Source organism: Alligator mississippiensis, chromosome 14, assembly GCF_030867095.1.
Source record: "Alligator mississippiensis isolate rAllMis1 chromosome 14, rAllMis1, whole genome shotgun sequence".
NCBI classification, from domain to species: Eukaryota; Metazoa; Chordata; order Crocodylia; family Alligatoridae; genus Alligator; species Alligator mississippiensis.
This window is the reverse complement of record NC_081837.1, coordinates 29,080,417-29,100,278: the sequence shown is the minus strand read 5'-3', so window position 1 is coordinate 29,100,278 and position 19,862 is coordinate 29,080,417. Positions and strand designations below refer to the sequence as shown.

Genomic DNA, 19,862 nt, shown 5'->3' with positions numbered 1-19,862 from the left:
TGGAGGCCTTTGGAGCTACCACCAGGGGGCGGTTGGCTGGCGGGCAAGGGCCAGGCCCAGGCCCAGGCCCAGGCCCAGGCCGCCCACAAAGACAACCGTGACGATGACGAGGAGGATGACGTTCGTGGCCCGCCCGCCGAGCTGTGGCCCTGGGGCATTTGTGGTCTCTGCCTGCCTGTTGCAGGGCCAGGGACGGGGAGGACGCAGGCGACTGGCCAGGGGAGGCAGGGCTCTGGGGGATGCAGCGTGGTGGGGAAGGGGGTTGCGGGCGAGCGTGAAGGGAAGGGAGCGGAGGGCTTGGCTGTGCTCGCCAGGCCTGCGGAGGGGCGCAGGGCTGGGAGGGACCCTGTGCCAGGGCCTAGCTGGGCATACTTACCTGGCAGGGGAAGCACCGTGACCACGTAGGCGGGCTACCCAGGGCGAGGCCTGCCCCTTGCACTCCGGGCATGCTGACCCCTGCGATTTCCCCAAATGCGGGAAACTCGACTGCATAATTTGTGGTAGTGGGGGACTGCGTGCGCGCTTTCCCCCGCCTGCCTTGCTTGCGCGGTGCTAAAAGCAGCAGTGGAGGGTGGGACCGGCCCCGGCCTTGCAGAGACTGGCTCTTGGCATGTGGTACGGCACAGAGCAGGATACAGCTTTCGTCGGACGTCGTCGTCGCCGCCGCCGCCGCCTCCTCAGAAGGTAGGGTCGGGGAAAGGTGGCCTGCAAGCTGAGCACCCGCCCGCCGGGCTCCTTGGAGGCCTTTGCAGCTGCAACCAGGGGGTGGCTGGCTGACTGGCAAGGGCCAGGCCCAGGCCCAGGCCCAAGACCAAGACCAAGACCAGGCCCAGGCTCAGGCCCAGGCCCAGGCCCAGGCCGCCGACAAAGACAACCGTGACGATGACGAGGAGGATGACGTTCGTGGCCCGCCCGCCGAGCTGTGGCCCTGGGGCATTTGTGGTCTCTGCCTGCCTGTTGCAGGGCCAGGGACGGGGAGGACGCAGGCGACTGGCCAGGGGAGGCAGGGCTCTGGGGGATGCAGCGTGGTGGGGAAGGGGGTTGCGGGCGAGCGTGAAGGGAAGGGAGCGGAGGGCTTGGCTGTGCTCGCCAGGCCTGCGGAGGGGCGCAGGGCTGGGAGGGACCCTGTGCCAGGGCCTAGATGGGCATACTTACCTGGCAGGGGAAGCACCGTGACCACGTAGGCGGGCTACCCAGGGCGAGGCCTGCCCCTTGCACTCCGGGCATGCTGACCCCTGCGATTTCCCCAAATGCGGGAAACTCGACTGCATAATTTGTGGTAGTGGGGGACTGCGTGCGCGCTTTCCCCCGCCTGCCTTGCTTGCGTGATGCTAAAAGCAGCAGTGGAGGGTGGGACCGGCCCCGGCCTTGCAGAGACTGGCTCTTGGCATGTGGCACGGCACAGGGCAGGATACAGCTTTCGTCGGACGTCGTCGTCGCCGCCGCCGCCGCCTCCTCAGAAGGTAGGGTCGGGGAAAGGTGGCCTGCAAGCTGAGCACCCGCCCGCCGGGCTCCTTGGAGGCCTTTGGAGCTACCACCAGGGGGCGGTTGGCTGGCGGGCAAGGGCCAGGCCCAGGCCCAGGCCCAGGCCCAGGCCGCCCACAAAGACAACCTTGACGATGACGAGGAGGATGACGTTCGTGGCCCGCCCGCCGAGCTGTGGCCCTGGGGCATTTGTGGTCTCTGCCTGCCTGTTGCAGGGCCAGGGACGGGGAGGACGCAGGCGACTAGCCAGGGGAGGCAGGGCTCTGGGGGATGCAGCGTGGTGGGGAAGGGGGTTGCGGGCGAGCGTGAAGGGAAGGGAGCGGAGGGCTTGGCTGTGCTCGCCAGGCCTGCGGAGGGGCGCAGGGCTGGGAGGGACCCTGTGCCAGGGCCTAGCTGGGCATACTTACCTGGCAGGGGAAGCACCGTGACCACGTAGGCGGGCTACCCAGGGCGAGGCCTGCCCCTTGCACTCCGGGCATGCTGACCCCTGCGATTTCCCCAAATGCGGGAAACTCGACTGCATAATTTGTGGTAGTGGGGGACTGCGTGCGCGCTTTCCCCCGCCTGCCTTGCTTGCGCGGTGCTAAAAGCAGCAGTGGAGGGTGGGACCGGCCCCGGCCTTGCAGAGACTGGCTTTTGGCATGTGGTACGGCACAGAGCAGGATACAGCTTTCGTCGGACGTCGTCGTCGCCGCCGCCGCCGCCTCCTCAGAAGGTAGGGTCGGGGAAAGGTGGCCTGCAAGCTGAGCACCCGCCCGCCGGGCTCCTTGGAGGCCTTTGCAGCTGCCACCAGGGGGCGGCTGGCTGACTGGCAAGGGCCAGGCCCAGGCCCAGGCCCAGGCCCAAGACCAAGACCAAGACCAGGCCCAGGCCCAGGCCCAGGCCCAGGCCCAGGCCGCCGACAAAGACAACCGTGACGATGACGAGGAGGATGACGTTCGTGGCCCGCCCGCCGAGCTGTGGCCCTGGGGCATTTGTGGTCTCTGCCTGCCTGTTGCAGGGCCAGGGACGGGGAGGACGCAGGCGACTGGCCAGGGGAGGCAGGGCTCTGGGGGATGCAGCGTGGTGGGGAAGGGGGTTGCGGGCGAGCGTGAAGGGAAGGGAGCGGAGGGCTTGGCTGTGCTCGCCAGGCCTGCGGAGGGGCGCAGGGCTGGGAGGGACCCTGTGCCAGGGCCTAGATGGGCATACTTACCTGGCAGGGGAAGCACCGTGACCACGTAGGCGGGCTACCCAGGGCGAGGCCTGCCCCTTGCACTCCGGGCATGCTGACCCCTGCGATTTCCCCAAATGCGGGAAACTCGACTGCATAATTTGTGGTAGTGGGGGACTGCGTGCGCGCTTTCCCCCGCCTGCCTTGCTTGCGCGGTGCTAAAAGCAGCAGTGGAGGGTGGGACCGGCCCCGGCGTTGCAGAGACTGGCTCTTGGCATGTGGTACGGCACAGGGCAGGATACAGCTTTCGTCGGACGTCGTCGTCGTCGCCGCCGCCGCCGCCTCCTCAGAAGGTAGAATCGGGGAAAGGTGGCCTGCAAGCTGAGCACCTGCCCGCCGGGCTCCTTGGAGGCCTTTGGAGCTACCACCAGGGGGCGGTTGGCTGGCGGGCAAGGGCCAGGCCCAGGCCCAGGCCCAGGCCCAGGCCGCCCACAAAGACAACCGTGACGATGACGAGGAGGATGACGTTCGTGGCCCGCCCGCCGAGCTGTGGCCCTGGGGCATTTGTGGTCTCTGCCTGCCTGTTGCAGGGCCAGGGACGGGGAGGACGCAGGCGACTGGCCAGGGGAGGCAGGGCTCTGGGGGATGCAGCGTGGTGGGGAAGGGGGTTGCGGGCGAGCGTGAAGGGAAGGGAGCGGAGGGCTTGGCTGTGCTCGCCAGGCCTGCGGAGGGGCGCAGGGCTGGGAGGGACCCTGTGCCAGGGCCTAGCTGGGCATACTTACCTGGCAGGGGAAGCACCGTGACCACGTAGGCGGGCTACCCAGGGCGAGGCCTGCCCCTTGCACTCCGGGCATGCTGACCCCTGCGATTTCCCCAAATGCGGGAAACTCGACTGCATAATTTGTGGTAGTGGGGGACTGCGTGCGCGCTTTCCCCCGCCTGCCTTGCTTGCGCGGTGCTAAAAGCAGCAGTGGAGGGTGGGACCGGCCCCGGCCTTGCAGAGACTGGCTCTTGGCATGTGGTACGGCACAGAGCAGGATACAGCTTTCGTCGGACGTCGTCGCCGCCGCCGCCGCCTCCTCAGAAGGTAGGGTTGGGGAAAGGTGGCCTGCAAGCTGAGCACCCGCCCTCCGGGCTCCTTGGAGGCCTTTGCAGCTGCCACCAGGGGGCGGCTGGCTGACTGGCAAGGGCCAGGCCCAGGCCCAGGCCCAGGCCCAGGCCAAAGACCAAGACCAAGACCAAGACCAGGCCCAGGCCCAGGCCCAGGCCCAGGCCGCCGACAAAGACAACCGTGACGATGACGAGGAGGATGACGTTCGTGGCCCGCCCGCCGAGCTGTGGCCCTGGGGCATTTGTGGTCTCTGCCTGCCTGTTGCAGGGCCAGGGACGGGGAGGACGCAGGCGACTGGCCAGGGGAGGCAGGGCTCTGGGGGATGCAGCGTGGTGGGGAAGGGGGTTGCGGGCGAGCGTGAAGGGAAGGGAGCGGAGGGCTTGGCTGTGCTCGCCAGGCCTGCGGAGGGGCGCAGGGCTGGGAGGGACCCTGTGCCAGGGCCTAGCTGGGCATACTTACCTGGCAGGGGAAGCACCGTGACCACGTAGGCGGGCTACCCAGGGCGAGGCCTGCCCCTTGCACTCCGGGCATGCTGACCCCTGCGATTTCCCCAAATGCGGGAAACTCGACTGCATAATTTGTGGTAGTGGGGGACTGCGTGCGCGCTTTCCCCCGCCTGCCTTGCTTGCGCGGTGCTAAAAGCAGCAGTGGAGGGTGGGACCGGCCCCGGCGTTGCAGAGACTGGCTCTTGGCATGTGGTACGGCACAGGGCAGGATACAGCTTTCGTCGGACGTCGTCGTCGCTGCCGCCGCCGCCTCCTCAGAAGGTAGGGTCGGGGAAAGGTGGCCTGCAAGCTGAGCACCTGCCCGCCGGGCTCCTTGGAGGCCTTTGGAGCTACCACCAGGGGGCGGTTGGCTGGCGGGCAAGGGCCAGGCCCAGGCCCAGGCCCAGGCCGCCCACAAAGACAACCGTGACGATGATGAGGAGGATGACGTTCGTGGCCCGCCCACCGAGCTGTGGCCCTGGGGCATTTGTGGTCTCTGCCTGCCTGTTGCAGGGCCAGGGACGGGGAGGACGCAGGCGACTGGCCAGGGGAGGCAGGGCTCTGGGGGATGCAGCGTGGTGGGGAAGGGGGTTGCGGGCGAGCGTGAAGGGAAGGGAGCGGAGGGCTTGGCTGTGCTCGCCAGGCCTGCGGAGGGGCGCAGGGCTGGGAGGGACCCTGTGCCAGGGCCTAGCTGGGCATACTTACTTGGCAGGGGAAGCACCGTGACCACGTAGGCGGGCTACCCAGGGCGAGGCCTGCCCCTTGCACTCCGGGCATGCTGACCCCTGCGATTTCCCCAAATGCGGGAAACTCGACTGCATAATTTGTGGTAGTGGGGGACTGCGTGCGCGCTTTCCCCCGCCTGCCTTGCTTGCGCGGTGCTAAAAGCAGCAGTGGAGGGTGGGACCGGCCCCGGCCTTGCAGAGACTGGCTCTTGGCATGTGGTACGGCACAGAGCAGGATACAGCTTTCGTCGGACGTCGTCGTCGCCGCCGCCGCCGCCTCCTCAGAAGGTAGGGTCGGGGAAAGGTGGCCTGCAAGCTGAGCACCCGCCCGCCGGGCTCCTTGGAGGCCTTTGCAGCTGCCACCAGGGGGCGGCTGGCTGACTGGCAAGGGCCAGGCCCAGGCCCAGGCCCAGGCCCAAGACCAAGACCAAGACCAGGCCCAGGCCCAGGCCCAGGCCCAGGCCCAGGCCCAGGCCCAGGCCGCCGACAAAGACAACCGTGACGATGACGAGGAGGATGACGTTCGTGGCCCGCCCGCCGAGCTGTGGCCCTGGGGCATTTGTGGTCTCTGCCTGCCTGTTGCAGGGCCAGGGACGGGGAGGACGCAGGCGACTGGCCAGGGGAGGCAGGGCTCTGGGGGATGCAGCGTGGTGGGGAAGGGGGTTGCGGGCGAGCGTGAAGGGAAGGGAGCGGAGGGCTTGGCTGTGCTCGCCAGGCCTGCGGAGGGGCGCAGGGCTGGGAGGGACCCTGTGCCAGGGCCTAGCTGGGCATACTTACCTGGCAGGGGAAGCACCGTGACCACGTAGGCGGGCTACCCAGGGCGAGGCCTGCCCCTTGCACTCCGGGCATGCTGACCCCTGCGATTTCCCCAAATGCGGGAAACTCGACTGCATAATTTGTGGTAGTGGGGGACTGCGTGCGCGCTTTCCCCCGCCTGCCTTGCTTGCGCGGTGCTAAAAGCAGCAGTGGAGGGTGGGACCGGCCCCGGCGTTGCAGAGACTGGCTCTTGGCATGTGGCACGGCACAGGGCAGGATACAGCTTTCGTCGGACGTCGTCGTCGCTGCCGCCGCCGCCTCCTCAGAAGGTAGGGTCGGGGAAAGGTGGCCTGCAAGCTGAGCACCTGCCCGCCGGGCTCCTTGGAGGCCTTTGGAGCTACCACCAGGGGGCGGTTGGCTGGCGGGCAAGGGCCAGGCCCAGGCCCAGGCCCAGGCCGCCCACAAAGACAACCGTGACGATGATGAGGAGGATGACGTTCGTGGCCCGCCCACCGAGCTGTGGCCCTGGGGCATTTGTGGTCTCTGCCTGCCTGTTGCAGGGCCAGGGACGGGGAGGACGCAGGCGACTGGCCAGGGGAGGCAGGGCTCTGGGGGATGCAGCGTGGTGGGGAAGGGGGTTGCGGGCGAGCGTGAAGGGAAGGGAGCGGAGGGCTTGGCTGTGCTCGCCAGGCCTGCGGAGGGGCGCAGGGCTGGGAGGGACCCTGTGCCAGGGCCTAGCTGGGCATACTTACCTGGCAGGGGAAGCACCGTGACCACGTAGGCGGGCTACCCAGGGCGAGGCCTGCCCCTTGCACTCCGGGCATGCTGACCCCTGCGATTTCCCCAAATGCGGGAAACTCGACTGCATAATTTGTGGTAGTGGGGGACTGCGTGCGCGCTTTCCCCCGCCTGCCTTGCTTGCGCGGTGCTAAAAGCAGCAGTGGAGGGTGGGACCGGCCCCGGCCTTGCAGAGACTGGCTTTTGGCATGTGGTACGGCACAGAGCAGGATACAGCTTTCGTCGGACGTCGTCGTGGCCGCCGCCGCCGCCTCCTCAGAAGGTAGGGTCGGGGAAAGGTGGCCTGCAAGCTGAGCACCCACCCGCCGGGCTCCTTGGAGGCCTTTGCAGCTGCCACCAGGGGGCGGCTGGCTGACTGGCAAGGGCCAGGCCCAGGCCCAGGCCCAGGCCCAAGACCAAGACCAAGACCAGGCCCAGGCCCAGGCCCAGGCCCAGGCCCAGGCCCAGGCCCAGGCCGCCGACAAAGACAACCGTGACGATGACGAGGAGGATGACGTTCGTGGCCCGCCCGCCGAGCTGTGGCCCTGGGGCATTTGTGGTCTCTGCCTGCCTGTTGCAGGGCCAGGGACGGGGAGGACGCAGGCGACTGGCCAGGGGAGGCAGGGCTCTGGGGGATGCAGCGTGGTGGGGAAGGGGGTTGCGGGCGAGCGTGAAGGGAAGGGAGCGGAGGGCTTGGCTGTGCTCGCCAGGCCTGCGGAGGGGCGCAGGGCTGGGAGGGACCCTGTGCCAGGGCCTAGATGGGCATACTTACCTGGCAGGGGAAGCACCGTGACCACGTAGGCGGGCTACCCAGGGCGAGGCCTGCCCCTTGCACTCCGGGCATGCTGACCCCTGCGATTTCCCCAAATGCGGGAAACTCGACTGCATAATTTGTGGTAGTGGGGGACTGCGTGCGCGCTTTCCCCCGCCTGCCTTGCTTGCGCGGTGCTAAAAGCAGCAGTGGAGGGTGGGACCGGCCCCGGCGTTGCAGAGACTGGCTCTTGGCATGTGGTACGGCACAGGGCAGGATACAGCTTTCGTCGGACGTCGTCGTCGTCGCCGCCGCCGCCGCCTCCTCAGAAGGTAGAATCGGGGAAAGGTGGCCTGCAAGCTGAGCACCTGCCCGCCGGGCTCCTTGGAGGCCTTTGGAGCTACCACCAGGGGGCGGTTGGCTGGCGGGCAAGGGCCAGGCCCAGGCCCAGGCCCAGGCCCAGGCCGCCCACAAAGACAACCGTGACGATGACGAGGAGGATGACGTTCGTGGCCCGCCCGCCGAGCTGTGGCCCTGGGGCATTTGTGGTCTCTGCCTGCCTGTTGCAGGGCCAGGGACGGGGAGGACGCAGGCGACTGGCCAGGGGAGGCAGGGCTCTGGGGGATGCAGCGTGGTGGGGAAGGGGGTTGCGGGCGAGCGTGAAGGGAAGGGAGCGGAGGGCTTGGCTGTGCTCGCCAGGCCTGCGGAGGGGCGCAGGGCTGGGAGGGACCCTGTGCCAGGGCCTAGCTGGGCATACTTACCTGGCAGGGGAAGCACCGTGACCACGTAGGCGGGCTACCCAGGGCGAGGCCTGCCCCTTGCACTCCGGGCATGCTGACCCCTGCGATTTCCCCAAATGCGGGAAACTCGACTGCATAATTTGTGGTAGTGGGGGACTGCGTGCGCGCTTTCCCCCGCCTGCCTTGCTTGCGCGGTGCTAAAAGCAGCAGTGGAGGGTGGGACCGGCCCCGGCCTTGCAGAGACTGGCTCTTGGCATGTGGTACGGCACAGAGCAGGATACAGCTTTCGTCGGACGTCGTCGTCGCCGCCGCCGCCGCCTCCTCAGAAGGTAGGGTCGGGGAAAGGTGGCCTGCAAGCTGAGCACCCGCCCGCCGGGCTCCTTGGAGGCCTTTGGAGCTACCACCAGGGGGCGGTTGGCTGGCGGGCAAGGGCCAGGCCCAGGCCCAGGCCCAGGCCCAGGCCGCCCACAAAGACAACCTTGACGATGACGAGGAGGATGACGTTCGTGGCCCGCCCGCCGAGCTGTGGCCCTGGGGCATTTGTGGTCTCTGCCTGCCTGTTGCAGGGCCAGGGACGGGGAGGACGCAGGCGACTAGCCAGGGGAGGCAGGGCTCTGGGGGATGCAGCGTGGTGGGGAAGGGGGTTGCGGGCGAGCGTGAAGGGAAGGGAGCGGAGGGCTTGGCTGTGCTCGCCAGGCCTGCGGAGGGGCGCAGGGCTGGGAGGGACCCTGTGCCAGGGCCTAGCTGGGCATACTTACCTGGCAGGGGAAGCACCGTGACCACGTAGGCGGGCTACCCAGGGCGAGGCCTGCCCCTTGCACTCCGGGCATGCTGACCCCTGCGATTTCCCCAAATGCGGGAAACTCGACTGCATAATTTGTGGTAGTGGGGGACTGCGTGCGCGCTTTCCCCCGCCTGCCTTGCTTGCGCGGTGCTAAAAGCAGCAGTGGAGGGTGGGACCGGCCCCGGCCTTGCAGAGACTGGCTTTTGGCATGTGGTACGGCACAGAGCAGGATACAGCTTTCGTCGGACGTCGTCGTCGCCGCCGCCGCCGCCTCCTCAGAAGGTAGGGTCGGGGAAAGGTGGCCTGCAAGCTGAGCACCCGCCCGCCGGGCTCCTTGGAGGCCTTTGCAGCTGCCACCAGGGGGCGGCTGGCTGACTGGCAAGGGCCAGGCCCAGGCCCAGGCCCAGGCCCAAGACCAAGACCAAGACCAGGCCCAGGCCCAGGCCCAGGCCCAGGCCCAGGCCGCCGACAAAGACAACCGTGACGATGACGAGGAGGATGACGTTCGTGGCCCGCCCGCCGAGCTGTGGCCCTGGGGCATTTGTGGTCTCTGCCTGCCTGTTGCAGGGCCAGGGACGGGGAGGACGCAGGCGACTGGCCAGGGGAGGCAGGGCTCTGGGGGATGCAGCGTGGTGGGGAAGGGGGTTGCGGGCGAGCGTGAAGGGAAGGGAGCGGAGGGCTTGGCTGTGCTCGCCAGGCCTGCGGAGGGGCGCAGGGCTGGGAGGGACCCTGTGCCAGGGCCTAGATGGGCATACTTACCTGGCAGGGGAAGCACCGTGACCACGTAGGCGGGCTACCCAGGGCGAGGCCTGCCCCTTGCACTCCGGGCATGCTGACCCCTGCGATTTCCCCAAATGCGGGAAACTCGACTGCATAATTTGTGGTAGTGGGGGACTGCGTGCGCGCTTTCCCCCGCCTGCCTTGCTTGCGCGGTGCTAAAAGCAGCAGTGGAGGGTGGGACCGGCCCCGGCGTTGCAGAGACTGGCTCTTGGCATGTGGTACGGCACAGGGCAGGATACAGCTTTCGTCGGACGTCGTCGTCGTCGCCGCCGCCGCCGCCTCCTCAGAAGGTAGAATCGGGGAAAGGTGGCCTGCAAGCTGAGCACCTGCCCGCCGGGCTCCTTGGAGGCCTTTGGAGCTACCACCAGGGGGCGGTTGGCTGGCGGGCAAGGGCCAGGCCCAGGCCCAGGCCCAGGCCCAGGCCGCCCACAAAGACAACCGTGACGATGACGAGGAGGATGACGTTCGTGGCCCGCCCGCCGAGCTGTGGCCCTGGGGCATTTGTGGTCTCTGCCTGCCTGTTGCAGGGCCAGGGACGGGGAGGACGCAGGCGACTGGCCAGGGGAGGCAGGGCTCTGGGGGATGCAGCGTGGTGGGGAAGGGGGTTGCGGGCGAGCGTGAAGGGAAGGGAGCGGAGGGCTTGGCTGTGCTCGCCAGGCCTGCGGAGGGGCGCAGGGCTGGGAGGGACCCTGTGCCAGGGCCTAGCTGGGCATACTTACCTGGCAGGGGAAGCACCGTGACCACGTAGGCGGGCTACCCAGGGCGAGGCCTGCCCCTTGCACTCCGGGCATGCTGACCCCTGCGATTTCCCCAAATGCGGGAAACTCGACTGCATAATTTGTGGTAGTGGGGGACTGCGTGCGCGCTTTCCCCCGCCTGCCTTGCTTGCGCGGTGCTAAAAGCAGCAGTGGAGGGTGGGACCGGCCCCGGCGTTGCAGAGACTGGCTCTTGGCATGTGGTACGGCACAGGGCAGGATACAGCTTTCGTCGGACGTCGTCGTCGTCGCCGCCGCCGCCGCCTCCTCAGAAGGTAGAATCGGGGAAAGGTGGCCTGCAAGCTGAGCACCTGCCCGCCGGGCTCCTTGGAGGCCTTTGGAGCTACCACCAGGGGGCGGTTGGCTGGCGGGCAAGGGCCAGGCCCAGGCCCAGGCCCAGGCCCAGGCCGCCCACAAAGACAACCGTGACGATGACGAGGAGGATGACGTTCGTGGCCCGCCCGCCGAGCTGTGGCCCTGGGGCATTTGTGGTCTCTGCCTGCCTGTTGCAGGGCCAGGGACGGGGAGGACGCAGGCGACTGGCCAGGGGAGGCAGGGCTCTGGGGGATGCAGCGTGGTGGGGAAGGGGGTTGCGGGCGAGCGTGAAGGGAAGGGAGCGGAGGGCTTGGCTGTGCTCGCCAGGCCTGCGGAGGGGCGCAGGGCTGGGAGGGACCCTGTGCCAGGGCCTAGCTGGGCATACTTACCTGGCAGGGGAAGCACCGTGACCACGTAGCCGGGCTACCCAGGGCGAGGCCTGCCCCTTGCACTCCGGGCATGCTGACCCCTGCGATTTCCCCAAATGCGGGAAACTCGACTGCATAATTTGTGGTAGTGGGGGACTGCGTGCGCGCTTTCCCCCGCCTGCCTTGCTTGCGCGGTGCTAAAAGCAGCAGTGGAGGGTGGGACCGGCCCCGGCCTTGCAGAGACTGGCTCTTGGCATGTGGTACGGCACAGAGCAGGATACAGCTTTCGTCGGACGTCGTCGCCGCCGCCGCCGCCTCCTCAGAAGGTAGGGTTGGGGAAAGGTGGCCTGCAAGCTGAGCACCCGCCCTCCGGGCTCCTTGGAGGCCTTTGCAGCTGCCACCAGGGGGCGGCTGGCTGACTGGCAAGGCCCAGGCCCAGGCCCAGGCCAAAGACCAAGACCAAGACCAAGACCAGGCCCAGGCCCAGGCCCAGGCCCAGGCCGCCGACAAAGACAACCGTGACGATGACGAGGAGGATGACGTTCGTGGCCCGCCCGCCGAGCTGTGGCCCTGTGGCATTTGTGGTCTCTGCCTGCCTGTTGCAGGGCCAGGGACGGGGAGGACGCAGGCGACTGGCCAGGGGAGGCAGGGCTCTGGGGGATGCAGCGTGGTGGGGAAGGGGGTTGCGGGCGAGCGTGAAGGGAAGGGAGCGGAGGGCTTGGCTGTGCTCGCCAGGCCTGCGGAGGGGCGCAGGGCTGGGAGGGACCCTGTGCCAGGGCCTAGCTGGGCATACTTACCTGGCAGGGGAAGCACCGTGACCACGTAGGCGGGCTACCCAGGGCGAGGCCTGCCCCTTGCACTCCGGGCATGCTGACCCCTGCGATTTCCCCAAATGCGGGAAACTCGACTGCATAATTTGTGGTAGTGGGGGACTGCGTGCGCGCTTTCCCCCGCCTGCCTTGCTTGCGCGGTGCTAAAAGCAGCAGTGGAGGGTGGGACCGGCCCCGGCGTTGCAGAGACTGGCTCTTGGCATGTGGTACGGCACAGGGCAGGATACAGCTTTCGTCGGACGTCGTCGTCGCTGCCGCCGCCGCCTCCTCAGAAGGTAGGGTCGGGGAAAGGTGGCCTGCAAGCTGAGCACCCGCCCGCCGGGCTCCTTGGAGGCCTTTGGAGCTACCACCAGGGGGCGGTTGGCTGGCGGGCAAGGGCCAGGCCCAGGCCCAGGCCCAGGCCGCCCACAAAGACAACCGTGACGATGATGAGGAGGATGACGTTCGTGGCCCGCCCACCGAGCTGTGGCCCTGGGGCATTTGTGGTCTCTGCCTGCCTGTTGCAGGGCCAGGGACGGGGAGGACGCAGGCGACTGGCCAGGGGAGGCAGGGCTCTGGGGGATGCAGCGTGGTGGGGAAGGGGGTTGCGGGCGAGCGTGAAGGGAAGGGAGCGGAGGGCTTGGCTGTGCTCGCCAGGCCTGCGGAGGGGCGCAGGGCTGGGAGGGACCCTGTGCCAGGGCCTAGCTGGGCATACTTACCTGGCAGGGGAAGCACCGTGACCACGTAGGCGGGCTACCCAGGGCGAGGCCTGCCCCTTGCACTCCGGGCATGCTGACCCCTGCGATTTCCCCAAATGCGGGAAACTCGACTGCATAATTTGTGGTAGTGGGGGACTGCGTGCGCGCTTTCCCCCGCCTGCCTTGCTTGCGCGGTGCTAAAAGCAGCAGTGGAGGGTGGGACCGGCCCCGGCCTTGCAGAGACTGGCTCTTGGCATGTGGTACGGCACAGAGCAGGATACAGCTTTCGTCGGACGTCGTCGTCGCCGCCGCCGCTGCCTCCTCAGAAGTCAGGGTCGGGGAAAGTTGGCCTGCAAGCTGAGCACCCGCCCGCCGGGCTCCTTGGAGGCCTTTGCAGCTGCCACCAGGGGGCGGCTGGCTGACTGGCAAGGGCCAGGCCCAGGCCCAGGCCCAGGCCCAGGCCCAAGACCAAGACCAAGACCAAGACCAGGCCCAGGCCCAGGCCCAGGCCCAGGCCGCCGACAAAGACAACCGTGACGATGACGAGGAGGATGACGTTCGTGGCCCGCCCGCCGAGCTGTGGCCCTGGGGCATTTGTGGTCTCTGCCTGCCTGTTGCAGGGCCAGGGACGGGGAGGACGCAGGCGACTGGCCAGGGGAGGCAGGGCTCTGGGGGATGCAGCGTGGTGGGGAAGGGGGTTGCGGGCGAGCGTGAAGGGAAGGGAGCGGAGGGCTTGGCTGTGCTCGCCAGGCCTGCGGAGGGGCGCAGGGCTGGGAGGGACCCTGTGCCAGGGCCTAGCTGGGCATACTTACCTGGCAGGGGAAGCACCGTGACCACGTAGGCGGGCTACCCAGGGCGAGGCCTGCCCCTTGCACTCCGGGCATGCTGACCCCTGCGATTTCCCCAAATGCGGGAAACTCGACTGCATAATTTGTGGTAGTGGGGGACTGCGTGCGCGCTTTCCCCCGCCTGCCTTGCTTGCGCGGTGCTAAAAGCAGCAGTGGAGGGTGGGACCGGCCCCGGAGTTGCAGAGACTGGCTCTTGGCATGTGGTACGGCACAGGGCAGGATACAGCTTTGGTCGGACGTCGTCGTCGTCGCCGCCGCCGCCGCCTCCTCAGAAGGTAGGGTCGGGGAAAGGTGGCCTGCAAGCTGAGCACCCGCCCGCCGGGCTCCTTGGAGGCCTTTGCAGCTGCCACCAGGGGGCGGCTGGCTGACTGGCAAGGGCCAGGCCCAGGCCCAGGCCCAGGCCCAGGCCCAAGACCAAGACCAAGACCAGGCCCAGGCCCAGGCCCAGGCCCAGGCCGCCGACAAAGACAACCGTGACGATGACGAGGAGGATGACGTTCGTGGCCCGCCCGCCGAGCTGTGGCCCTGGGGCATTTGTGGTCTCTGCCTGCCTGTTGCAGGGCCAGGGACGGGGAGGACGCAGGCGACTGGCCAGGGGAGGCAGGGCTCTGGGGGATGCAGCGTGGTGGGGAAGGGGGTTGCGGGCGAGCGTGAAGGGAAGGGAGCGGAGGGCTTGGCTGTGCTCGCCAGGCCTGCGGAGGGGCGCAGGGCTGGGAGGGACCCTGTGCCAGGGCCTAGCTGGGCATACTTACCTGGCAGGGGAAGCACCGTGACCACGTAGGCGGGCTACCCAGGGCGAGGCCTGCCCCTTGCACTCCGGGCATGCTGACCCCTGCGATTTCCCCAAATGCGGGAAACTCGACTGCATAATTTGTGGTAGTGGGGGACTGCGTGCGCGCTTTCCCCTGCCTGCCTTGCTTGCGCGGTGCTAAAAGCAGCAGTGGAGGGTGGGACCGGCCCCGGCCTTGCAGAGACTGGCTCTTGGCATGTGGTACGGCACAGGGCAGGATACAGCTTTCGTCGGACGTCGTCGTCGCTGCCGCCGCCGCCTCCTCAGAAGGTAGGGTCGGGGAAAGGTGGCCTGCAAGCTGAGCACCCGCCCGCCGGGCTCCTTGGAGGCCTTTGCAGCTGCCACCAGGGGGCGGCTGGCTGACTGGCAAGGGCCAGGCCCAGGCCCAGGCCCAGGCCCAAGACCAAGACCAAGACCAGGCCCAGGCCCAGGCCCAGGCCCAGGCCCAGGCCGCCGACAAAGACAACCGTGACGATGACGAGGAGGATGACGTTCGTGGCCCGCCCGCCGAGCTGTGGCCCTGGGGCATTTGTGGTCTCTGCCTGCCTGTTGCAGGGCCAGGGACGGGGAGGACGCAGGCGACTGGCCAGGGGAGGCAGGGCTCTGGGGGATGCAGCGTGGTGGGGAAGGGGGTTGCGGGCGAGCGTGAAGGGAAGGGAGCGGAGGGCTTGGCTGTGCTCGCCAGGCCTGCGGAGGGGCGCAGGGCTGGGAGGGACCCTGTGCCAGGGCCTAGCTGGGCATACTTACCTGGCAGGGGAAGCACCGTGACCACGTAGGCGGGCTACCCAGGGCGAGGCCTGCCCCTTGCACTCCGGGCATGCTGACCCCTGCGATTTCCCCAAATGCGGGAAACTCGACTGCATAATTTGTGGTAGTGGGGGACTGCGTGCGCGCTTTCCCCCGCCTGCCTTGCTTGCGCGGTGCTAAAAGCAGCAGTGGAGGGTGGGACCGGCCCCGGCGTTGCAGAGACTGGCTCTTGGCATGTGGCACGGCACAGGGCAGGATACAGCTTTCGTCGGACGTCGTCGTCGCTGCCGCCGCCGCCTCCTCAGAAGGTAGGGTCGGGGAAAGGTGGCCTGCAAGCTGAGCACCTGCCCGCCGGGCTCCTTGGAGGCCTTTGGAGCTACCACCAGGGGGCGGTTGGCTGGCGGGCAAGGGCCAGGCCCAGGCCCAGGCCCAGGCCGCCCACAAAGACAACCGTGACGATGATGAGGAGGATGACGTTCGTGGCCCGCCCACCGAGCTGTGGCCCTGGGGCATTTGTGGTCTCTGCCTGCCTGTTGCAGGGCCAGGGACGGGGAGGACGCAGGCGACTGGCCAGGGGAGGCAGGGCTCTGGGGGATGCAGCGTGGTGGGGAAGGGGGTTGCGGGCGAGCGTGAAGGGAAGGGAGCGGAGGGCTTGGCTGTGCTCGCCAGGCCTGCGGAGGGGCGCAGGGCTGGGAGGGACCCTGTGCCAGGGCCTAGCTGGGCATACTTACCTGGCAGGGGAAGCACCGTGACCACGTAGGCGGGCTACCCAGGGCGAGGCCTGCCCCTTGCACTCCGGGCATGCTGACCCCTGCGATTTCCCCAAATGCGGGAAACTCGACTGCATAATTTGTGGTAGTGGGGGACTGCGTGCGCGCTTTCCCCCGCCTGCCTTGCTTGCGCGGTGCTAAAAGCAGCAGTGGAGGGTGGGACCGGCCCCGGCCTTGCAGAGACTGGCTTTTGGCATGTGGTACGGCACAGAGCAGGATACAGCTTTCGTCGGACGTCGTCGTGGCCGCCGCCGCCGCCTCCTCAGAAGGTAGGGTCGGGGAAAGGTGGCCTGCAAGCTGAGCACCCGCCCGCCGGGCTCCTTGGAGGCCTTTGCAGCTGCCACCAGGGGGCGGCTGGCTGACTGGCAAGGGCCAGGCCCAGGCCCAGGCCCAGGCCCAAGACCAAGACCAAGACCAGGCCCAGGCCCAGGCCCAGGCCCAGGCCCAGGCCCAGGCCCAGGCCGCCGACAAAGACAACCGTGACGATGACGAGGAGGATGACGTTCGTGGCCCGCCCGCCGAGCTGTGGCCCTGGGGCATTTGTGGTCTCTGCCTGCCTGTTGCAGGGCCAGGGACGGGGAGGACGCAGGCGACTGGCCAGGGGAGGCAGGGCTCTGGGGGATGCAGCGTGGTGGGGAAGGGGGTTGCGGGCGAGCGTGAAGGGAAGGGAGCGGAGGGCTTGGCTGTGCTCGCCAGGCCTGCGGAGGGGCGCAGGGCTGGGAGGGACCCTGTGCCAGGGCCTAGATGGGCATACTTACCTGGCAGGGGAAGCACCGTGACCACGTAGGCGGGCTACCCAGGGCGAGGCCTGCCCCTTGCACTCCGGGCATGCTGACCCCTGCGATTTCCCCAAATGCGGGAAACTCGACTGCATAATTTGTGGTAGTGGGGGACTGCGTGCGCGCTTTCCCCCGCCTGCCTTGCTTGCGCGGTGCTAAAAGCAGCAGTGGAGGGTGGGACCGGCCCCGGCCTTGCAGAGACTGGCTCTTGGCATGTGGTACGGCACAGGGCAGGATACAGCTTTCGTCGGACGTCGTCGTCGTCGCCGCCGCCGCCGCCTCCTCAGAAGGTAGAATCGGGGAAAGGTGGCCTGCAAGCTGAGCACCTGCCCGCCGGGCTCCTTGGAGGCCTTTGGAGCTACCACCAGGGGGCGGTTGGCTGGCGGGCAAGGGCCAGGCCCAGGCCCAGGCCCAGGCCCAGGCCGCCCACAAAGACAACCGTGACGATGACGAGGAGGATGACGTTCGTGGCCCGCCCGCCGAGCTGTGGCCCTGGGGCATTTGTGGTCTCTGCCTGCCTGTTGCAGGGCCAGGGACGGGGAGGACGCAGGCGACTGGCCAGGGGAGGCAGGGCTCTGGGGGATGCAGCGTGGTGGGGAAGGGGGTTGCGGGCGAGCGTGAAGGGAAGGGAGCGGAGGGCTTGGCTGTGCTCGCCAGGCCTGCGGAGGGGCGCAGGGCTGGGAGGGACCCTGTGCCAGGGCCTAGCTGGGCATACTTACCTGGCAGGGGAAGCACCGTGACCACGTAGGCGGGCTACCCAGGGCGAGGCCTGCCCCTTGCACTCCGGGCATGCTGACCCCTGCGATTTCCCCAAATGCGGGAAACTCGACTGCATAATTTGTGGTAGTGGGGGACTGCGTGCGCGCTTTCCCCCGCCTGCCTTGCTTGCGCGGTGCTAAAAGCAGCAGTGGAGGGTGGGACCGGCCCCGGCCTTGCAGAGACTGGCTCTTGGCATGTGGTACGGCACAGAGCAGGATACAGCTTTCGTCGGACGTCGTCGTCGCCGCCGCCGCCGCCTCCTCAGAAGGTAGGGTCGGGGAAAGGTGGCCTGCAAGCTGAGCACCCGCCCGCCGGGCTCCTTGGAGGCCTTTGGAGCTACCACCAGGGGGCGGTTGGCTGGCGGGCAAGGGCCAGGCCCAGGCCCAGGCCCAGGCCCAGGCCGCCCACAAAGACAACCTTGACGATGACGAGGAGGATGACGTTCGTGGCCCGCCCGCCGAGCTGTGGCCCTGGGGCATTTGTGGTCTCTGCCTGCCTGTTGCAGGGCCAGGGACGGGGAGGACGCAGGCGACTAGCCAGGGGAGGCAGGGCTCTGGGGGATGCAGCGTGGTGGGGAAGGGGGTTGCGGGCGAGCGTGAAGGGAAGGGAGCGGAGGGCTTGGCTGTGCTCGCCAGGCCTGCGGAGGGGCGCAGGGCTGGGAGGGACCCTGTGCCAGGGCCTAGCTGGGCATACTTACCTGGCAGGGGAAGCACCGTGACCACGTAGGCGGGCTACCCAGGGCGAGGCCTGCCCCTTGCACTCCGGGCATGCTGACCCCTGCGATTTCCCCAAATGCGGGAAACTCGACTGCATAATTTGTGGTAGTGGGGGACTGCGTGCGCGCTTTCCCCCGCCTGCCTTGCTTGCGCGGTGCTAAAAGCAGCAGTGGAGGGTGGGACCGGCCCCGGCCTTGCAGAGACTGGCTTTTGGCATGTGGTACGGCACAGAGCAGGATACAGCTTTCGTCGGACGTCGTCGTCGCCGCCGCCGCCGCCTCCTCAGAAGGTAGGGTCGGGGAAAGGTGGCCTGCAAGCTGAGCACCCGCCCGCCGGGCTCCTTGGAGGCCTTTGCAGCTGCCACCAGGGGGCGGCTGGCTGACTGGCAAGGGCCAGGCCCAGGCCCAGGCCCAGGCCCAAGACCAAGACCAAGACCAGGCCCAGGCCCAGGCCCAGGCCCAGGCCCAGGCCGCCGACAAAGACAACCGTGACGATGACGAGGAGGATGACGTTCGTGGCCCGCCCGCCGAGCTGTGGCCCTGGGGCATTTGTGGTCTCTGCCTGCCTGTTGCAGGGCCAGGGACGGGGAGGACGCAGGCGACTGGCCAGGGGAGGCAGGGCTCTGGGGGATGCAGCGTGGTGGGGAAGGGGGTTGCGGGCGAGCGTGAAGGGAAGGGAGCGGAGGGCTTGGCTGTGCTCGCCAGGCCTGCGGAGGGGCGCAGGGCTGGGAGGGACCCTGTGCCAGGGCCTAGATGGGCATACTTACCTGGCAGGGGAAGCACCGTGACCACGTAGGCGGGCTACCCAGGGCGAGGCCTGCCCCTTGCACTCCGGGCATGCTGACCCCTGCGATTTCCCCAAATGCGGGAAACTCGACTGCATAATTTGTGGTAGTGGGGGACTGCGTGCGCGCTTTCCCCCGCCTGCCTTGCTTGCGCGGTGCTAAAAGCAGCAGTGGAGGGTGGGACCGGCCCCGGCGTTGCAGAGACTGGCTCTTGGCATGTGGTACGGCACAGGGCAGGATACAGCTTTCGTCGGACGTCGTCGTCGTCGCCGCCGCCGCCGCCTCCTCAGAAGGTAGAATCGGGGAAAGGTGGCCTGCAAGCTGAGCACCTGCCCGCCGGGCTCCTTGGAGGCCTTTGGAGCTACCACCAGGGGGCGGTTGGCTGGCGGGCAAGGGCCAGGCCCAGGCCCAGGCCCAGGCCCAGGCCGCCCACAAAGACAACCGTGACGATGACGAGGAGGATGACGTTCGTGGCCCGCCCGCCGAGCTGTGGCCCTGGGGCATTTGTGGTCTCTGCCTGCCTGTTGCAGGGCCAGGGACGGGGAGGACGCAGGCGACTGGCCAGGGGAGGCAGGGCTCTGGGGGATGCAGCGTGGTGGGGAAGGGGGTTGCGGGCGAGCGTGAAGGGAAGGGAGCGGAGGGCTTGGCTGTGCTCGCCAGGCCTGCGGAGGGGCGCAGGGCTGGGAGGGACCCTGTGCCAGGGCCTAGCTGGGCATACTTACCTGGCAGGGGAAGCACCGTGACCACGTAGGCGGGCTACCCAGGGCGAGGCCTGCCCCTTGCACTCCGGGCATGCTGACCCCTGCGATTTCCCCAAATGCGGGAAACTCGACTGCATAATTTGTGGTAGTGGGGGACTGCGTGCGCGCTTTCCCCCGCCTGCCTTGCTTGCGCGGTGCTAAAAGCAGCAGTGGAGGGTGGGACCGGCCCCGGCGTTGCAGAGACTGGCTCTTGGCATGTGGTACGGCACAGGGCAGGATACAGCTTTCGTCGGACGTCGTCGTCGTCGCCGCCGCCGCCGCCTCCTCAGAAGGTAGAATCGGGGAAAGGTGGCCTGCAAGCTGAGCACCTGCCCGCCGGGCTCCTTGGAGGCCTTTGGAGCTACCACCAGGGGGCGGTTGGCTGGCGGGCAAGGGCCAGGCCCAGGCCCAGGCCCAGGCCCAGGCCGCCCACAAAGACA

General features: G+C 68.3%; 26 non-coding genes across 26 annotated transcripts; all 26 read left to right on the top strand.

The window, feature by feature from the left end:
* Positions 1-368: 368 nt before the first annotated feature.
* Positions 369-532, top strand: LOC132245114 (U1 spliceosomal RNA). Its single transcript, XR_009456946.1, has one exon. It is a non-coding gene; the product is annotated as a U1 spliceosomal RNA (small nuclear RNA).
* Positions 533-1,147: 615 nt separating this feature from the next.
* LOC132245113 (U1 spliceosomal RNA) lies at positions 1,148-1,311 on the top strand. The gene has a single exon (XR_009456945.1). It is a non-coding gene; the product is annotated as a U1 spliceosomal RNA (small nuclear RNA).
* Positions 1,312-1,884: 573 nt separating this feature from the next.
* LOC132245112 (U1 spliceosomal RNA) lies at positions 1,885-2,048 on the top strand. The gene has a single exon (XR_009456944.1). It is a non-coding gene; the product is annotated as a U1 spliceosomal RNA (small nuclear RNA).
* Positions 2,049-2,669: 621 nt separating this feature from the next.
* On the top strand, positions 2,670-2,833 carry LOC132245111 (U1 spliceosomal RNA). The gene has a single exon (XR_009456943.1). It is a non-coding gene; the product is annotated as a U1 spliceosomal RNA (small nuclear RNA).
* Positions 2,834-3,409: 576 nt separating this feature from the next.
* LOC132245110 (U1 spliceosomal RNA) lies at positions 3,410-3,573 on the top strand. Its single transcript, XR_009456942.1, has one exon. It is a non-coding gene; the product is annotated as a U1 spliceosomal RNA (small nuclear RNA).
* Positions 3,574-4,197: 624 nt separating this feature from the next.
* On the top strand, positions 4,198-4,361 carry LOC132245109 (U1 spliceosomal RNA). The gene has a single exon (XR_009456941.1). It is a non-coding gene; the product is annotated as a U1 spliceosomal RNA (small nuclear RNA).
* Positions 4,362-4,928: 567 nt separating this feature from the next.
* LOC132245196 (U1 spliceosomal RNA) lies at positions 4,929-5,092 on the top strand. Its single transcript, XR_009457028.1, has one exon. It is a non-coding gene; the product is annotated as a U1 spliceosomal RNA (small nuclear RNA).
* A 633-nt stretch (positions 5,093-5,725) lies between these two features.
* Positions 5,726-5,889, top strand: LOC132245108 (U1 spliceosomal RNA). The gene has a single exon (XR_009456940.1). It is a non-coding gene; the product is annotated as a U1 spliceosomal RNA (small nuclear RNA).
* Positions 5,890-6,456: 567 nt separating this feature from the next.
* Positions 6,457-6,620, top strand: LOC132245107 (U1 spliceosomal RNA). The gene has a single exon (XR_009456939.1). It is a non-coding gene; the product is annotated as a U1 spliceosomal RNA (small nuclear RNA).
* Positions 6,621-7,253: 633 nt separating this feature from the next.
* On the top strand, positions 7,254-7,417 carry LOC132245106 (U1 spliceosomal RNA). The gene has a single exon (XR_009456938.1). It is a non-coding gene; the product is annotated as a U1 spliceosomal RNA (small nuclear RNA).
* Positions 7,418-7,993: 576 nt separating this feature from the next.
* On the top strand, positions 7,994-8,157 carry LOC132245105 (U1 spliceosomal RNA). Its single transcript, XR_009456937.1, has one exon. It is a non-coding gene; the product is annotated as a U1 spliceosomal RNA (small nuclear RNA).
* A 573-nt stretch (positions 8,158-8,730) lies between these two features.
* On the top strand, positions 8,731-8,894 carry LOC132245103 (U1 spliceosomal RNA). Its single transcript, XR_009456935.1, has one exon. It is a non-coding gene; the product is annotated as a U1 spliceosomal RNA (small nuclear RNA).
* A 621-nt stretch (positions 8,895-9,515) lies between these two features.
* Positions 9,516-9,679, top strand: LOC132245102 (U1 spliceosomal RNA). Its single transcript, XR_009456934.1, has one exon. It is a non-coding gene; the product is annotated as a U1 spliceosomal RNA (small nuclear RNA).
* Positions 9,680-10,255: 576 nt separating this feature from the next.
* LOC132245101 (U1 spliceosomal RNA) lies at positions 10,256-10,419 on the top strand. The gene has a single exon (XR_009456933.1). It is a non-coding gene; the product is annotated as a U1 spliceosomal RNA (small nuclear RNA).
* A 576-nt stretch (positions 10,420-10,995) lies between these two features.
* Positions 10,996-11,159, top strand: LOC132245210 (U1 spliceosomal RNA). The gene has a single exon (XR_009457042.1). It is a non-coding gene; the product is annotated as a U1 spliceosomal RNA (small nuclear RNA).
* Positions 11,160-11,771: 612 nt separating this feature from the next.
* LOC132245100 (U1 spliceosomal RNA) lies at positions 11,772-11,935 on the top strand. Its single transcript, XR_009456932.1, has one exon. It is a non-coding gene; the product is annotated as a U1 spliceosomal RNA (small nuclear RNA).
* Positions 11,936-12,502: 567 nt separating this feature from the next.
* LOC132245099 (U1 spliceosomal RNA) lies at positions 12,503-12,666 on the top strand. The gene has a single exon (XR_009456931.1). It is a non-coding gene; the product is annotated as a U1 spliceosomal RNA (small nuclear RNA).
* Positions 12,667-13,293: 627 nt separating this feature from the next.
* On the top strand, positions 13,294-13,457 carry LOC132245098 (U1 spliceosomal RNA). The gene has a single exon (XR_009456930.1). It is a non-coding gene; the product is annotated as a U1 spliceosomal RNA (small nuclear RNA).
* Positions 13,458-14,081: 624 nt separating this feature from the next.
* On the top strand, positions 14,082-14,245 carry LOC132245174 (U1 spliceosomal RNA). Its single transcript, XR_009457006.1, has one exon. It is a non-coding gene; the product is annotated as a U1 spliceosomal RNA (small nuclear RNA).
* Positions 14,246-14,866: 621 nt separating this feature from the next.
* On the top strand, positions 14,867-15,030 carry LOC132245097 (U1 spliceosomal RNA). Its single transcript, XR_009456929.1, has one exon. It is a non-coding gene; the product is annotated as a U1 spliceosomal RNA (small nuclear RNA).
* A 567-nt stretch (positions 15,031-15,597) lies between these two features.
* On the top strand, positions 15,598-15,761 carry LOC132245096 (U1 spliceosomal RNA). Its single transcript, XR_009456928.1, has one exon. It is a non-coding gene; the product is annotated as a U1 spliceosomal RNA (small nuclear RNA).
* A 633-nt stretch (positions 15,762-16,394) lies between these two features.
* On the top strand, positions 16,395-16,558 carry LOC132245095 (U1 spliceosomal RNA). The gene has a single exon (XR_009456927.1). It is a non-coding gene; the product is annotated as a U1 spliceosomal RNA (small nuclear RNA).
* A 576-nt stretch (positions 16,559-17,134) lies between these two features.
* LOC132245094 (U1 spliceosomal RNA) lies at positions 17,135-17,298 on the top strand. The gene has a single exon (XR_009456926.1). It is a non-coding gene; the product is annotated as a U1 spliceosomal RNA (small nuclear RNA).
* A 573-nt stretch (positions 17,299-17,871) lies between these two features.
* On the top strand, positions 17,872-18,035 carry LOC132245092 (U1 spliceosomal RNA). Its single transcript, XR_009456924.1, has one exon. It is a non-coding gene; the product is annotated as a U1 spliceosomal RNA (small nuclear RNA).
* A 621-nt stretch (positions 18,036-18,656) lies between these two features.
* LOC132245091 (U1 spliceosomal RNA) lies at positions 18,657-18,820 on the top strand. The gene has a single exon (XR_009456923.1). It is a non-coding gene; the product is annotated as a U1 spliceosomal RNA (small nuclear RNA).
* Positions 18,821-19,396: 576 nt separating this feature from the next.
* On the top strand, positions 19,397-19,560 carry LOC132245090 (U1 spliceosomal RNA). The gene has a single exon (XR_009456922.1). It is a non-coding gene; the product is annotated as a U1 spliceosomal RNA (small nuclear RNA).
* Positions 19,561-19,862: the final 302 nt, after the last annotated feature.